Source organism: Lissotriton vulgaris, chromosome 10, assembly GCF_964263255.1.
Source record: "Lissotriton vulgaris chromosome 10, aLisVul1.2, whole genome shotgun sequence".
NCBI classification, from domain to species: domain Eukaryota; kingdom Metazoa; phylum Chordata; class Amphibia; order Caudata; family Salamandridae; genus Lissotriton; species Lissotriton vulgaris.
In genome coordinates, this window is record NC_141698.1 from 367,934,088 (window position 1) to 367,947,643 (window position 13,556).

Here is a 13,556-nt window from a genome sequence, read left to right on the forward strand (position 1 = left end):
AGTGTTCTTGTCACTGGGGTAGTCCATGTGGAAATTGAGGTCTCCAAGTATTATGTAATCAGTGGATGCGGGAGCCTGGGGCGCCATGAGGTCTACAATGGCATTGGTGAAGACTTGTTTGGGGCCTGGGGGCCTGTCGACGAGTGGGCAGTGGAAGGTGGTGTTGGTCTGGGTCTGGTTGTGGTAGTGGAGGTGTTCCATGGTCGTCAGAGTGCGTGGTTAGTTGGAGGGTGTACTTGTGGACGATGACAATGCCTCCTCCTGGGTGGTCAGGGCAGTTCATGCAGGTAATTTTGTAACAGTCGGGGACAGTGGTGGCAATGTTCAGTCCAGAGCAGGGTTTGGTCCAGGTTTCCGTGAGGGGAGTGATGTTGGGAGCGGTGGCATTGAGGAAGTCCCAGAGTTCTGTGGCGTATTTGTAGAGGGATCGCACATATAGGAGGATGCAGTTGAGCCAGCTGGGTGAGCTGTTGGTTGGCGGGAGGAGCTGGCGTGTTGGTATGGGTGAAGGTGTGGTTGCAGTTCTGGCAGGCGAAGGGTCCATGGGTCTTCTTCGGTGACACTGGGTGGCAGGCGGAGTGGCGTTCACTTTAAATTCACAAGGGGATGGTGTCAGCAGACCAATTTCTTATTTGCTCCAGTTAATCACAATGCCAAAGTATTCCCTGAATATAGTAATTTTATGGAGCAACTGTGTTAGGCCATTTTCTCTATGTTTTATAAATATCTTTATGTCATATGCATACATTGAGACAATCAACAGTCTGTGTGTGAATGACCCTTGTGTGCAGATGCTGTCCCAGCTTAAATGCCAAAGGTTCCATAGCGAAAAGGAGCTGAGACGGGGGCAACCCTGTCTCATACCTCATGTGAGAGGCATAGGAGCAGACAATATTTTGTTAGTGAAAACTCTAGCAATCAGAGATGTATATATATATATATATATATATATATATATACATACATATCACCACACTCCTGGTACCGAAAGCTCGTGATTTCAGCAGAAAAAACCAGAACCGGGGCCCCAATGATGTTCAAGGTGCTGTATTTATTGGCACACGGAAAAAACAAACCCTACGCGTTTCGAAGCCTGGGCTTCTTGTTCACGGGTACATTTGTTTTCGTGCCATTCTTTATAAAGTGATACATTTGTGATTGTTTCCGTGCACGTGACCACAGAGACATAGAAGAGTTACTGTGTTGCATAAACAGTCCAGTATTTACAATTACAAGGTTGCAGTGAAAATTAAATAACACATAGTTGCATGCTTTGAGGATCAAGCAATTCGCCAATTATATACAAAATGCTTGTAAAATAAACACGACATTTAAGGCATTGTGAACGGCATAGTTATAACGCCCCAGTGGGCAACATCATGATATATAATACATGAATAACCCCTTAGTTAAAGATATCAAATTGTTGAATATCTACAGTCACTAGGGGAAAAAGAGTCAATAAAAAGAGCCGTTTTGCCTAAACCAATCGTTCGTGCTTCAAGGTAAATTCGATCCAACTGCCAAGTGCATCTTCAGCATACCTAAAAATTAAAAGGACAATATGCACAATATTTACTATGTGAAGCCCCTGGATCACGGTAATGTACAAATATTAAAAACATATAGAATGGAACTTGACTAGAAAGCAGACACATTATAAATCAATTACATTTGTAGATGGACTGATAGCTCTTCCCCCATATTGTGTCCTGAGGGCTGTATGGTATTGTACCGAATGATGTAGCGGGATTCTAGTTTGCGTAACTCCAGTAGCCTGTTACCACCCCTTTCTTTGTTTGCTACACAGTCAATGACGAAGAATTTAAAAAGATTAGGATTCTGTTGATGCTCTGCTAAGAAATGTCTGGCCACAGGATATTGCGGATTCGCATTTTTAATAGCCCGTAAATGTTCAAGTACCCGTAATTTGGCTTTTTTTGGTGGGCATTGCTAAGAGAGTCTTTAAGGGATTTGGCTTTCCTAAAGGTAAGAGAGGGGTTTTCACTCAATGCCTCTTTTAAGTCATGGTCTCTTAGCAATGCCTTAATACAGGAACCCAGGAAATCTCCTCATATTGTGGGATTTTTTCCTTGCACTAAGTGTAAGGCGTGAAAAAATAGTTACAAGTGCAATAGTCTCAAGATCTGCAGAAACCAGGCAGAACATAAAATCACTTAACTTTTGGGCTGCAATACTGAATATGCAGTTTACGCTCTGAAATGCCCATGTGAGAAGTTTTATATTGGCATGACCACCAAACAAGCCAAATTACGGGTACTTGAACATTTACGGGCTATTAAAAATGCGAATCCGCAATATCCTGTGGCCAGACATTTCTTAGCAGAGCATCAACAGAATCCTAATCTTTTGAAATTCTTCGTCATTGACTGTGTGGCAAACAAAGAAAGGGGTGGTAACAGGCTACTAGAGTTACGCAAACTAGAATCCCGCTACATCATTTGGTACAATACCATACAGCCCTCGGGACACAATATGGGGGAAGAGCTATCAGTCCATCTACAAATGTAATTGATTTATAATGTGTCTGCTTTCTAGTCAAGTTCCATTCTATATGTTTTTAATATTTGTACATTACCGTGATCCAGGGGCTTCACATAGTAAATATTGTGCATATTGTCCTTTTAATTTTCAGGTATGCTGAAGATGCACTTGGCAGTTGGATCGAATTTGCCCACTGGGGCTAGGCACCTTGAAGCACGAACGATTGGTTTAAGCAAAACGGCTCTTTTTATTGACTCTTTTTCCCCTAGTGACTGTAGATATTCAACAATTTGATATCTTTAACTAAGGGGTTATTCATGTATTATATATCATGATGTTGCCCACTGGGGCGTTATAACTATGCCGTTCACAATGCCTTAAATGTCGTGTTTATTTTACAAGCATTTTGTATATAATTGGCGAATTGCTTGATCCTCAAAGCATGCAACTATGTGTTATTTAATTTTCACTGCAACCTTGTAATTGTAAATACTGGACTGTTTATGCAACACAGTAACTCTTCTATGTCTCTGTGGTCACGTGAACGGTTTGTTTTTTCCGTGTGCCAATAAATACAGCACCTTGAACATCATTGGGGCGCCGGTTCTGTTTTTTTCTGCTGAAATCACGAGCTTTCGGTACCAGGAGTGTGGTGATTTAAAGGGGGTGGCGATCCCGCTGGGAAGCCCGCTGCTAAAAGAGGCTGGAGCACGCCAAACTAGTGTGTGTTATATATATATACATATATATATATATATTCAATCATAAGCAACAACTGGGAACGCAGACCTATTCTATGTAGAAAATAGAAAAGGACATTCAAGTGAGTCGAAGGCCTTTTAAGAGTCAAACAACGCCTACCACTGTAAGCCGCGGATCAGTCTAAAGGATTAATCAGATATGAAGACAGATATTGTGAGCAGCAGATCTGACAGGTATGACACCGGTCTGACCCGGCAAGACCAGCACATCAATTACACACATCCATCTGTTAGTAATAATCTTGACCAGTATGTTGCTGTTTAAGAGAGGCGGGCAGTATGATTTAGGGAGTGGCTGATCTTTGTTGGGTTTTTAAGAGTGTAATAATTATGGCCTCATGTAAGCAAGGCGATAAGCACTTATTCGGTATGGCCTCATTATATACCTTCAGGAGAAGAGGGCAGAGGGCCCTTATAAAATTCTGCTATAAGGCCATCTGATCCAGGGGCCACGGGTAGTCAATGGCGGCTGGTGACATTCGAAAGTGGTGAGTTGCAAAATTTTGGGATGAGTGCCCTGTGGCGGTGGGAGCGTAGCCAGCAAGTCTGACGTCATAATGGGGATTTGTCGAGGTTCTACCCCCAGGAAAATTTTGAAAAAGAAGTAGGCAAATTGTGCATTTTAAAGCAAATATGAGAAAGCAAGAAGGTTTATGAAGCAATTGTGACAGTGAAAGACTTAAAATATTGAAATACATAAAATGCTCTGTATCTTACGGAATTTACGATGTTCAACGGTAGTTACATTTAAATTGTACAGTGCGACAAGCAAGGTTTGTATTTATCTTACCTGGACCCAGGGTTGTCTCAGCACTGCATCTGGTTGGTAATTAAAGCTGAAAATCTTCCTCCAATATTGAATATCTTATAACAACAAGCATGGGCATTGCAAAATAAAAATGTAAACTGTTGGCCGGGCAAACACAGAAAGAACACTTGAGGCACTGCAGTGCAGTGGCTATCGTATGAGTGGAAAACAGAAACATCCTTATCCTTGGTATTTTTTTTATTTTTTACAATGGAACTTTACACTGGTGAGTCTCTGAGGCGAAGTTAACATCTGATTATTACTTGAGACGCGAGACGGCATTGTGCAGGGCCGACCCATCTTTGTCGCCATACATTTTGTAACTTATCGTGTGCCGCAGTAAAGGTTTTGTTAAATATTTTTTTTAACGGCCATTGGAAAAGCTTCAGGGTCTCACACAATAAACATACTACATCCCCACAATATATGTTGCCACAATGCCACGCACAATCTGACCAAACTGGGGCTGCAGGGCCTGACGATATAAATGATTGAGTCAGTCGCAGTGATTCCCAGTGAATTGATTTAATACATGTGGTGCGGAGTCGCTTGCCTTCCCACTGCGACTATGAAATTGCGGTGCCATTGGCTTTTTTCACATTCAGGGCCTGAGTGCTGAACCCTGCACGTCATGTCAGACATCGACAAATTAAATTCAACATCGACAGAAACATAATAATGGACTGCAATTTATTTAGCAGTCAGTCACTTTTTTTCCCACAAAGAAAGGTGCAGGTTATTATTGTGTTTTAACAACATTGTGACCAAGGTGACTCTGAACCCTGAGCACACGGTTTTGTTTTCTGAAAATCCAGCTTCATCTAAAATAGTAGCATACATGCAAAAAACATTTTCATCTTTTATGATTCACAAACAGCTTCAGCCAAGTATGCCTTAAATGACTTCTTGTATTTTGTACACGATGTGGTGGGGGTCTCGCGCAGTCTCAGAGGGCGGTCTTTGGTCAGGATGGAACTTGGCTGGAAACACCATGACTCACCTCCACCACTCCTTCTTGTGCAATGCCATTAGTGGTGCTGCACATAAATAAAATAAATAAATCCAGTATTTGTAAAGCACGAACAATTACCCGAAGGCATAAAGGTGCTGGGGGCCATCAGGAAGATAAAGCGAGCTATTGCCCAGAGTCACATGGTGCTGGGCTGACCTGCCGACGGCACCAGGGATCGAACTGTGAGCCCCCGTGTTCTGGAGTCAGCGTCCTCGCCGCTGCGCCAACATGAAGAGAGGGATGTGAAAGCAGGTGACAGAATGGCCAATCACTGCATGGCTTCATAATAGATCAATGCAGTGATTCGCCATGTGTTCCATGTACCTGAACTCCTCACCCTTGCGCTGCCTCATGAGCAGGACCGGGCTTTAACTCTGAGTCCTGGCCAATCAAGATGCTGTTCCCTTGCTGAGAGCTGCACCAGGAATGGATCGTGCAGGTGAACTCAGCGCTGATTTATTCTGAGTAAAGGGGATGCGGGTGGGACTCCTTCTCACTCATTTTGAGCGGGTGGTGAGAGGTCTCTAGTGCGCAGGTCGGTTTAGTTACAGAAAGGCAGTCGGCCAAGCGAGCCCATATTGCATGTCAACTATTTTCAAGCCCCATCCATTCATGATACAGGGACTAAGCAACCCGGCACGTGGCCAATCAAACAAAAACAAAATGCCTAGCAACTGCGGTTAAAATAAAATACAAGAAAAATGTGGATTTATTTACATTAAAATCGTGGGTTGTGCAGGCCAAATATAGGGAGGCTAATGCCTTGATGCCCTGATTAAAGAGCTGCCACCACAGGTAGTCCAGGAGCCCTGAACTACCAGTGTCCAACCCGTCAATTGCCTCAGAGACCTCATCAAGGGGCAGGAGAACATCGAGCAGCACTCTGTCGTTATTTTCTACTCAGGCCAGGGCAATGTCCTCCAAATAATCATATTTAGGATTCAGTAAAAAACATCCTTAGTAGTATATAAAATGGAGTAATGTTCAATAAAAACAGTTGAGATGTCACCCGTGGTAGGTTCAGCTCTCTCATCTTATATACTAAGGGCCTCATTTATGAGCAAGTCGCGCAGTGCAGCACAGCACAGCACAGTAAGTCACCTTGCTATGCTGCTCAGTGTGACAGGGAAAGGGCAGGATTACACCACATTTAAGGCAATGCAGCCCATTCCTGTCCTTTCCTTCGCGCTGGCGCCCTTTGGCAGCCTAGCGCCAACACAGGCACCCTTGTAGAGTTCAGCGCACACAGAAAAAAAAAGAAACAAGGAGAAATAGAGATATTCTCCTCGTTAAACCTTCCCTGGGAAGGTGTAAGATTTGGCTCATTCCCAAGTTTACAAGTTCTTGTAAACCTGGGGATGCATCAAAATCCATGGGAGTAGCGTGGGTTGTCCCACGCAACTCCTGTGGAACGCCTACCCAGGGCAGAGTTACGCAACACAGCGATTTGCGCTACGTTACTCCATAATTTTAGAGCCACACAACGTGGCTTTGCATTGCTTAAAAAATCTGACTTGGAGGTTTAAGTAACGCATGTACAACGTTGTGTGGTACAAACGTGACGCAACCCTCTCATGAATAAGCCCCTTGGTATAATATTGTGTTTTGTGCTTTCCTTGAGTAACTACGCCAGGGTCCTATTGGTGCGCTCACCCTCTTTGTATCAGCGGACTGCACTTCCCCACCCATAATGTTCCCCACTAGAAGGGCCGAGGGTATCAGGAGTCGGCCTCTAGGTCTTTAGGTTCAGGCTCCAACATATCTAGCTGAGTGTGTATCGCTTTCAATGTGTCAGACTTTTTAGTAATACATACACCTGTGATTAGCGGGCTTGAAAGCTTCCCATTGCATTGCGTATGTGCTTACCATCCGGTGCTTAACTTGAAACACTTATGGATTGCAATCATTAGCTAATTCCACCTTAAAGGCAGTGCCCAGCAGCACACGGGATGGGAACCACCAAGGATTCTACCGTCCTGTTGCATCAGGGAGAGATAGTCGCAGAAGTACCGGGGAGTGGTCCAACAAAGTGCGAGGCAAGTATTTTTGCTCAGTTACCCACTGTGAAATAACTAGAAGGGCACCACCAGAAATGTATTCTGGGAGATGAGTCGGGGACAGTAGAGTAATATTAATACGCACGCTCTTGCTCATATTTTGCGCAACATGTATCGTGGATGCCCAGAAGCTTGATATCACACCTCAGGGCGTCTTGGAGCACTCTAGAGGGAGACTGCACGTGTATGGGTAGATATCTTGTTTTATCAATCACCAAAATAAGATCTCTGCACCAAATGATCAGACCATCTACATTTTGTAGCACATATTTGCAACTTCGTTACACATGCTGATGGAGAGTTAGGGTCATTTACGTTAATAATGGTCACTGATTGGTCTGTTACTACTCCTAGAGTTATTACATATCTTCCCTCTGGGGCCATATAATAACTTTTTATACTTATAATCGTTGGTTTTAGTTGTGTCCCCCAGGCCAGGCGATGAATATATCCTGGGCCGCAGATGTCACTGCCATCATTCTCTGCTGTCATTGAGTCTACAGGGAAAGATGTAAGCCACCTGCAGTTCTTTAAATGGGGTGGATTCCCAGGATTACATATCCCCTGAAACGGACACTGCTTTCTAGCGGCCATTTTACAGTGTGGCAGGCCACGCCCCCACCCATTATTTACCTTAAATTAGGTGCCTGAATTAACAGAGAGTATAGCATTTTGTAATGGCCCACGCCATCTTCATACGCCAGACTAGCTGTGGTGTGCCTAGTGGGTTATGGTTCAGCATGTGATGCCTTGTCATGTAGTGGTATATTGTTTATGAACAGTGACGTGCTTTTGCGAACACAGCAAGTTACAACAACATGGTGCCTCTGCTGAATGTCTGCATTGTGCCTGACTAAAGTGTTCTGTTGGCGGGGGCACAATCAGTGCTTGTAATGGAAAAATAGAAGTGCAGCTACTGTGTACCAGAGTACCTGCTTGTTTCTGAGAATTGCCGGTACTCTCTAATTAAAAGTGTTACATTTCTCTTGAGAAGAGCAGGTACTCTCCCTCTCAAAATAAAAAGGTGTACTCAGTAATGGCCCATTTAAAACACTGGGCAGAATATACCAAATACAGAAACAAACACTCAGACCACCCACTCTCCTAAACAGGAGTCCAACCAGCACACCCCATCACAGTAAACAGTGCTAAGATATTGAGCTGGCCTTAATGTCACAGACCAGTGAAGCATTTATTAAGCTGCCTTTGCATTGCAGGCAGGCAAGTATTGTGCAGTGCTATTGATGCAGCACTGGAATTCCCCCGGGAGTATGCAAATTATGTGGTGATCCTTACAGTTCCTTGTTTTCTCTTATCAGGAAAGGCACATGAGGAAGTGTTTCTCATTTCCCACAAGGCTCAGGTCGCATTCTTAGATCTGGTTTCACGTGGCAGCTGTCTGCATGGCCTTTCGTTGCCACTTCCTTAAACTATACATAGTTTCTGATTGTTTGCAATGAGTATTTTTCTTCTACCTCTTTCTATTGGCTATTTAGTGTACCATTTCGCCTTCCAACCATTGGAAAATATATAAGGGACTATTATATAACTGAAAAGCACTCAGTCATCACACTGCCTGTTGTCGCATTCAATTATATATCTTCTATATATAGTATATGGATTATAAAGAGAACATTATCAGTTTGTGTACTTTTTCCAAGCATTTACATTAGTTGGTAGAGCCAATAGGTCTAACTGTAATGTGCCAACTCCTGAAAATTTAGCATTCAACGAATGACGTTTCTCACACGCACTGGCACAGCTGGCTCTGATAGTGCTCGTTTACAGATGGGGTCCTATTCTGCTGCCCAGGCCTCTCGTTGCCGCCCTCCTACAACCTCCAGGCAATGCTGCTGAATGTGTATTTGGCCATCAGTTGCCTGTGTTCGCGGTACTTAATTGTAGTTATTTGTTCCGCTAGAATGTAGATCCTGTTTGGCATTTTGTAGCATTTCGTATCTCTTGGTGTCAAAAGAAATGCTTCCAAACGGAACATTTTTTTTTACCTTGATCAGATTGTCCCGTGCCGCCATCTAGCGGTTGAAATTGTGTAACACCAACTCGCCTCATAGCAGAGAGAACATTCTGAAACATGATACACTCAGTGGTTCCCAAACTTTTGACTCCTGAGGACCCCCATGGAGTCACCCCTGGAAGCCAGGGACCCCCAAGCAATTTGTATGGGTTAAATTTCAAATATTAAAACAGTAATTGGAAAAAAATACACGCGTGTGCATACAAAACAAATAGTCAAAGTACTAAGGATTTTGGGGCCAGATGTACGACCACTTCATTTAGCGCCTCGCAATTGGCGACACATGGCAAGTGGCAAATTGTGAGTCGCTAAATGAAATGTACAACAGTGTGTTTAACACTGTTTGGGATTCCCAATGGGGTCGCAAATTGTGAGGTTCATTAATATTAATGAGCCTCTCGCAATTTGCGAGCCCATTGGGAATGCCAGCCCTCCAAGGTATGGTGGCCTGCTGGGCTCTGCAGGCCACCATGTCTGGGACATCTTTTGAATAAAGCAGTTTTAAAAAGAAAATGTAGCCCATTTACCATGCATTTAAAGAAAAAGGAAATTAAACATTTTCGTTTCATTTTCTAAGGGCAGGCAGAGGTCCCTGGGACCACTGCCTGCCCTTAAAAAATAATTTTGCATGTATTTGCAAAGGGGAAGGGGTCCCCTGAGGACCCCCTTCCCATTTGCAAATGCATTACCATCTACTTGAAGTAGGTGGTAATTGCGAATGTTTTGCGACCGCAAAACATTTGTACATAGTTTTGAGACTTGCTATTTAGAAGGAAATGCCCCTTCCAAATAGCAAGTTGCAAAACATATTTAGCGAGTCGCAAACAAATTGCGACCCGCGAAATAGGCAATGTACATGGCCCAATAGGTTTTTGCATGCACAAACGGGTTCGCGAACCCGTTCGCACATATAAAAACGGATCATACATCTGGCCCTTAGTATTTTATATTGAAGTAATAGCCCCTCTGTCACATGCATTTCATTTGTTTTATAGCATCTCTCATACCATTGTAGGATGCGAGAGCACTTTACATCACACACATATAGAGACATTGAATCATACATGTAAATCAGTGTGTATATAAAATGTTTAAAGAGTGCTTGGCCTGGAAAAGCACAAACACAGGATTCAGAACATAACACGGTGGCTAGCACTTACTTTAACATAAAAAATGTATTTCCACCGAAATAAACCTTTTTAGCAGCATCAGGATAATGAATAACTGGGGAAAACATAAGTTACTAACTGGTACCATGCAGTTTGCAAGCAGCTCTTTGATGACAGTTTATAGGTCCCTCTGCTACATTACAATTGACACTTGTGAAGTGAACAGTAACGAAAGAATCTTTGTGACAAAAGCAGTAACCACGAACCTATGCACATAAAATACTGCGTTTTAAAATGCATGTTACACGTTCTTTGCAGTAGGCACATTAACCCTCTGTGCCACATTAGTTAAGTCAAAGCTGCCACTAAACAAAATTCTCCTCACGCTCCAGCAGGTAGATTAATCACTGGCATGATCTTGACACTTTTATTGTTGCTGGAAAGCTGCTAATTATACTAGAAACTTTTCTGTGCTTAAAACTGTTGCCTACGGACCCCCAGGGCATGTGTCATGGACCCCTGGGGGTCCGCGGACCCCAGTTTGGGAAACACTGTGATACAGCGTCTAGCCTCTAGCCTAATATCCCCCCAAACAGGGTTTCAATATTGATTGATTGAACAAAAATTTCATGTTCGAATAGTACAGCCTGGAAGTAAAGTCTCTGTGTAATTAAGGTTCTGTACTCATTATAAGATCAGTCCAAAGACATTTTAAGACACAGGTGAAGTGAACAATTGCCCAAGGGGCTCGCTAGGAAAGTGATCTCTAGATATGACCAGTGTCCTTTTTAGGCATGGGCGGATTTCGCGGATCCACAAAATCCGCGAATTTGCGGATTTCCTTAAGGGGCGGTCTTCTGTGCAGCCGCGACGACGCTCACGATTGTTTTTGGGCTGATGAACGAGTCACTGAATTTGAGCTTCAACTAGTTCCCAGCGACCATGTGTGTGTTACTATGCAATCGCCCGAAGGGCGCAGGAGTCCCTTGAGCGAGCTGTCCATCATAGTGGGTAAATGGCGGAAGTCGGATGCAAAGGCCTCTATCCAGCATCACAGCTGATTTTCGACGGTAGATTTGGGAAGAAGGCACACCTGCCCAGCCTCGACGATGCTCATGATTGTTTTTGGGCTGATGAATGAATCACTGAATTTGAGCTTCAACTAGTTCCAGCGACCATGTGTGTGTTACTATGCAATCGCCCCGAAGGGCGCAGGGGTCCTTTGAGTGAGCTGTCACGGTCTCAACCTATAATCCTGTAACTATTTTAGGATGGCGCCGGCAAGCTGCCAGCGCCATCCTAAAATAGTTACTAAATTAGCTTCATCAGGAAGCACTAATAGATCAAATAAAGCAGGTGCTCGAGCACCTGCTTTATTTTATCTATTAGTGCTTCCTGTTGAAGCTAACTTAGTAACTATTTCAGGATGGCGCTGGCAGCTTGCCGGCGCCATCCTAAAATAGTTACAACTTCAAGCTTGAAGGCTTGAACTTTTGCCCCCCGAATCCACCGCTCGCGGATTCGCAGATTTTCGGTAAATTCGCGGGAGTTCGCAGATTGCGGATTTACCGAAAATCCGCGAGCGGAACGGATTTTGCGCTCACACCTAGTCCTTTTCTATGTCTGGTGCAATTTTACCCTCATAGCTCTAGCACACTTCAGGCAGACTAGCGCCAATGTAGGCACCCTTGTTCTATAGTACAAGCATGCCTGTGTTATGGGCAGGATTGTTTTTGTGAAGGAAGGTCTATCTTCCTGCACAATAATAATCTTTGAATGCATATTACTCTGTCCATTTGTGCTGCAGAATATAGCACACGTGGAAAGAGGAAGTAACAAGGAGAATTTAGGATATTTGCCCTAGTTAGGCCTTTTGGTTAGATGTACCATTTTGGTGCTAACCCAGGTTTACTGCCTTTAGTTAATCTGGGTTGCCATAAAAGGTTATAGGTTGATGCACAGGAACATCCATGCTCAACCTATGTAACACCTACCTGATGCATGATGGATGAATTCTATATGTAATCTCAGCCACTGGCAATTACTTGAGCTGCATCCCATACCTTTGAAATTTTGCACACCATGGCACCTCAGTTTGGATATGCAAATTAGTCTTGACCCTGCCCTAATGGGAACAGCCACTCGAAATGCCAAGCCAGGTCCCCCTTGTAGGAGAGTAGGGTCTGCTTCCTATGGTTACCCCCACTTTTTGCTGTGTTTCACTGGTTTATCGACTTTAGTCTGGCTGTGGCCCTGCTAACCAGGACTCCAGCTTAGCTGTTCTCTCTCTAAATTGATTGCATGTACATTAGGTACACACCTGATTGGTTACTGGGTTGACATTGTGAGTCCCTAGTATATGGTACCTTAGGTAACAAGGGCATAGGTACCCCAGAGGCCTGCCAGGGGCTGAAGCATGTATTATGCCATCCCTGGGAAGCCTTACAAAATGACACCACAGGTCTGCTACTGCAGCCTGGGTAAGGTGGTACTTGTACCCCTTACTTAGATATAGTATACCTATATATATATAGACGCATATAACCTGTAAGTCACTCCTATGGCAGGTCTTGAAAATCCTTAAGGCAGAGTGCTTGGTTTTGTGTGAGAGGGTGCCCAAGCATGAGCTGAACCCCTCTGCAGCTTTGGGAACCCCTTTCTTATAGCTATTCTATGATACAGCCAGACCATATACTCTTAAGTGCATTTAACCTCGCAGTAAATACTAACTTTGGAATGGCTGCATCAAAATATGTTGTGTTTGGTGTCAAACACTTTGGAATCCTAGACCCCCCCCCCCCCCTAGCAGCGGGGGTAGAATTCCACCCTTCTAGAGGGAGAAGACATGTACACACTTACTTACCCGGTAATAGTTTTAAAGAGTCCCAGCATGACAAAATGGATGTTGCTACCACAGACACAAGTCTGACCTCTTGCTGCTGGACGAAACTCCGGCAGGGGAGGCTTGGACAATAGGTTTCCTGTCCAAGGAGGTGCCAGCACGTCCCCAGACAGGCTTTTGTGTATTGGGGCAGGGTGGGTTGGATTCAGTGAATGCTTTTCAGACAGTGCCTGGGGCACACATGGTGTCCCCGTGCATTTCCCAGTTCAAACCGGTTGCTGGGGTACTCAGCCCCAGCACTGGCGTGAAACTGGACAAAGGGGAAGGGGTGTAACCACCCCCTCCCCAGGTCCTCCCATAGGAGGGACCTAAGAGTTAGTCCAACCGCTAAACTTGGTATAAGTATAGGAACCAAGTCCCTTGGACT